The sequence below is a fragment of the Anneissia japonica genome, unplaced genomic scaffold (genome assembly GCF_011630105.1).
Source record: "Anneissia japonica isolate Jap-2015-1 unplaced genomic scaffold, ASM1163010v1 scaffold287892_len502923_cov169, whole genome shotgun sequence".
NCBI lineage: Eukaryota > Metazoa > Echinodermata > Crinoidea > Comatulida > Comatulidae > Anneissia > Anneissia japonica.
Window position 1 is genome coordinate 115,594 of NW_022743765.1, and position 5,352 is coordinate 120,945.

Sequence of the window (5,352 nt, forward strand, 5' to 3'; positions counted from 1 at the left end):
TATTGTGAATAGAAATAAATACCGTCTAATTTACGATCAAACAGGACTAGGGAGATAGGGAGCACACAAAACATTAGTTAGCATTTTACTTAATCTATCATTATCAGTGGCGGCTCCAGGAAAGCAAATTAGAGAGGGGGACAGGGAGGGACTTGCACGTTGGAAAAGTAGATCACCTCAGCCCCACCATGGTTGGGGCTGAGGAAAGAAAATTTATGATTATGACACCTCTAGATTGCCGGAAATGGCACTCTCAAACCTAAATTCTAATTCTAATTTTCCTTTTTTTTTTTTTTTCCATTTTCAAAAAATAATTTTTGAAAAAATTAGGGCCGGCTCGGCCCCACTTGAATCTGCCACTGACTATTATGGCGTCATTGCGGGACTGCGTCAAAGTAATACTGCAGTTTGTAAACTTTTGGTAGGCTTATCACTTATTCGAAATAGGTAGACATCATATCCGTGAAATTAGAAAAAACAGTAATCCTATGTATGTAGATAATATTAAACACTAGTATATACGTACGGGTCATAATAATATTTAAAAAAAGAATAAATCGTTTATATTAGAAATTGTGCACTTTTGAGTTTGTAAAAATATTGGCCTAATAAGGATACATGCTTCCAATTTCAACAATGTTTGGCACCCATAAAATCGATCTAGTTGGTTTCTGAGATGGTTACAAAATGTTTAAACAATTGCGTTTTTACTTGGTTTTGGTCCGGAAAATACGTACCGCACTTAGAAAAGTAAACAAACAAAATTCATGAGTCATGCGTAATTGTTATTATTTCCATTCGCTTGTAAAAGTGGGGTTTTAATTATAGAAGATTGGTGAAAAGTGGGGAGGACAATCGATATGATGTCCCCCTGTCCCCCACCAATCGACGCCCATGCATCTGCAGCTTGGTTGTTTCTGCCTGCCTTGTAGAGAGCCTCGAAATTAAATGATGCTAGTTCCCCAACCCAGCGCTGACAAATTGCATCTAATTTAGCTGAATTAAGATGTGCAAGTGCGTTATTGTCAGTATAAACAACAAACTTAGTGCCCAGCAAGTAATCACGGAATTTTTCTGATATGGCCCATTTCATCCCTAGCAGTTCAAGCTTCATACTATAATATTTCTTCATATTTCGTTCAAAACCTCTTAGAGTACGGCTTGCATACGCAATGACTCTTCTTTTGCCGTCTTGTTTCTGGGATAATACTGCACACAGGCCTTGAAATGATGAATCAATTTCTACTTCGAAAGGCTTGCAGAAATCAGCATAGGCTAGAACCGGATCAGCACACAACTTAGTTTTTAAAACATCAGAAGCGGTTTGATGTTTATCTTCCCAATAGAAATTTGTTGTCTTTTTCTGCTTTATATCTTGTAGACATTCAGCAACTAGTTAATGAAGTGGACCAGCCGTCTGAGAAAACCCACCTACAAAACGTCGATAAAAGGAACAAAAGCCTAAAAATCAACGTACCTCGTTGGAAGGAACAGGCCAATCTTTAACAGCTGACAATTTAGCTTGATCTGCTTTTACTCCATCTCTGGTTATAATGTGACCTTCAAACCAAACTCTCGCAAATTGTTGAATACAACACCAAGATGTTTTATGTGGTTTTCAAAAGAGGTAGAATAAACCAGTATGTCATCAAGATAGCACAATACAGATTTGAAGAACTGGTCACGAAAACAGGCTTGCATCAATCGCTGAAAGGTCCTTGGAGCATTGTAGAGTCCGAAAGGCATACGATTGTATTCAAATAGACCAAAGGGGTTGTGAAGCTGGTCTTTTGCCGATCGTCTTCATCCATGGCAACTTGATGATAACCTGAGAGCAAATCAATCGTAGTAAACCATTTAGCTCCACGCAGGGCATCTAGTGACTCATCAATGCGTGGAATCGGATAGGAGTCCTTAATGGTTTTCTGGTTCAATTTTCGATAATCCACACACAACCTCAAGGATCTATCAGGTTTTCTTACAAGAACAATTGGTGACGCAAAAGGGCTTGTACTTTCACGAATAATGTTCTTTTAGAGCAAATTCTTAATATGCTCTGGTACTTCTTCCCAATGAGAAGGTGGTATCCAACGATATGGTTGCTTAATTGGAGTTTCATCTGCCATACGAAATTTTTGGTTTACCTTGTCAGTGTATCCCATGTTTTCGTCTAATTCCGCAAATATGTCTGCATTCTGCAACAAGAATTCTTTTGCTAACTTTTTTTCTTCTCCAGTTAATCCCTTTCCATAGTTGGTTAAATATCCAGGCATACGTTGAAGCTTCTCTGACAGTCCTAACAAATTAAATCCATAATCATAAATATAAATATATATATATATATATATATATATAGTATATATATATATATATAGTATATATAGTATATATACTGTCTCTTATACACATCTAGATGTGTATAAGAGACAGATATAATAGTAATGTATATGTGGTGTATGTATATATATGTGGTGTAAAAATATACAGTATATATATGTAGAAACTAAGACATGTCCATGGGTTTTCGAAACAATAAAATATAAAGCGTTAACAGTATATAAACATGTATATATATATAACATGTATAATAATATATATATATATATATTTACATATACATATTTACATATACATATACATATTATATATATTTATTTATTTATTTGGTTGTTTGTTTGTTTGTTCGTTCGTTCCTTCATTTATTCATTCATTCATTTGTTTATTTATTTATTTATTTATTTATTTATACCTACATATATATATATATATGTATATGTATATGTGTGTGTATGTATGTATGCATGCATGCATACATATTGCTAGTTTTATTGTTAAGGCAATCACCTGGGTTACATAATTTCTTCGCTTATTGAGGACCCTTGTGTCATTTCGTGAGATAGGATTGCCCAAAGCAATTATATTGCATTTTCTGGATATATTGGGTATTCAAGGGTTCATTTTTCAAGATTGTCCTGGCCCCCATCTTAGAATTTTAAAATGGCCGCCATTTTCACATAAAAAATAACAATGACTCTGCCATTAAAGAAGATACCAACATAATTTTGGCAGTAACCACTATATTTTCTATGTCAACCTGTCCAATGGTGGTATTCACACTGATCATAAATTGCGGCCATCTTGAATTTCAAAATGGCTGCCGTTTTTACAGTAAAAATAACAATAGCTGTGCTATTAGAGCACTTATCAAATTATTTTAGCAACAAACCCTGTATTTTCAATGTCAACTTGCCCAATGGTGAGATTTCCAAAAATCATGGCAACGATATTAAATTTCAAAATGGCTGCCATTTTGCACAGTAATAATAACCATAATTGTACTATTAGAGCAGGTTCTGACAATATTTTGATAGCAAACCTTATATTTTAAGTCAACCTGTTAATTGATGATATTCTTACAGTAATGACGGCCATCTTGAATACCAAATTGGGCGAAAAATTTCAAACAAAAACTTATACATGCCAACAATCTCTCTTTGGCCGGGAGGCTCCTGTTTTGGTATCCTGAGAACATGCCAATTTTTCTCATGTTTTCTCGCGCTCTTCCAGTTTACAAAATAAAATTGCATTAATACATTATTTGTAGTCTTTTTCGCAATAACATACTACGGTAAACCTCAATATTTAGGTTATATCTTTCAATACATTGCTAAGCGACAGCATCGCCTCTCCTTGAATGGTGCGTGGGACAAGACAAGGAGATAGGGCCTCTTAAAATGAGGCAATGGTGTGTCTGAAATCGTATTAAAATGGATGTCAGTAATAATAATTACGACTAGAATACAGAACTTGTAAAAAGCAGGAATAGTGAGGTAGTGGACCAGACCTTATGTTGAATAATTGGAAATGCAGTTGCAGTTGCTAAAATACCAGACAAGTAATTATTGAAAACGCACTTTTATGAGTATTGAATTAAGATTTGTATCTTATACTAAAAAAAAGGGCCAGTAAATGAGAAATTAATCCATATAGACATAGCGTACACATGGGAAAATGTGGTTCAATTAAACACACGTTATTTAAAATCAAAACCGTACTTTTACTAATTGGAACACATGCAAAGTATAATGAGTTACGTACACTGCATTAATTTCACTCACTCAATTGGGTTTACAATTATATTATTTTAAAAGTAACATCACTTAGTATGGACAGCGTATTAGAATTCATATATAATCGAATATTTGCGCGCGTGCGTGCTTGGATAAATTCCGTGGTTGCGTAAATTATGGGAATGAATTGGAATTTTTTTTTTAATTTATCGTTCGTTCGTCACATTTTAATTAACGAAGACTGAAGACATAAGGGTTTTTTAATCAGCAGATCAACACATCTTGTTAGAACAACACAACTTGTGTCATACTTTCCTTCTCTTCCATCTACACATTTTGAAACTCGAAATTGTTTTATTATGTATTTATTCAGTTTTATTATTGTTGAAGAGTTTGCATGGCGAATTAACAATAATAAAAAAAGTACTGGTAGATGTTGGTGGTAGTAGATATCTACATGGTGTAGTGCAAGCTGTTGTAGTCAAACATGAACAAGATCAAGACCCACAATGGAAACCATTACACCAACCCACTCTCTCATCATTAATGATTAAATTGGTAGGCAAACATACTACATATGCTCTTTAAATTAGAATCATTTTATACTACTAGTTTTTAAAGCAAATTCATTTAAAGTGCTTGAACAGACGTTTACACCATAAAGAAAAATTATAGTTCTTGCGCTATTATTTGTGGAACTCACATTTAGCCAACACTTTGACTGCTTTGGGTGCTAGAGGAGTACAATATGTTCATATTGACCCATTAATATTGATCCCATCAACATTGTTTTATTTTAAATATAATTTACAGACTTGTAAAAAGTAACCACCTTGCAATTTTCCTTTTTTTTTTTTTCATTTGAAACAACCAGAATTGATATTAGGTATGGCAAGTATATAGTTTTGTGTCTCAATGAAGTCTATAACATTCAGTAGCATCAATGTGTCTGTCATTTTGATGCATCCTGATAATTTTGATTAACATCTTCCGACAATTGAAAGTGTTGACCTTGGTATCTGTTTTCTCAACAATAACCAACTTTTTTAACTGCATTTTCTAAATGGATGTGCCTATGTGCCAGAGATGACTTGATTTTGCCAAAAGATTATATATATCATAAATACATATTTATTGCTAAATTTCTTTTGATGTCATAATAATTGCCTTTGCTTTGTTATTTTAATCGTTTGCCCTTCAGTAAATCTTGAACATTATATCTGTCGAATTTTTAGCAAAGTTGGACTGTTTTACCTGGTTCGTCTAATCTGTGTCTTTAATG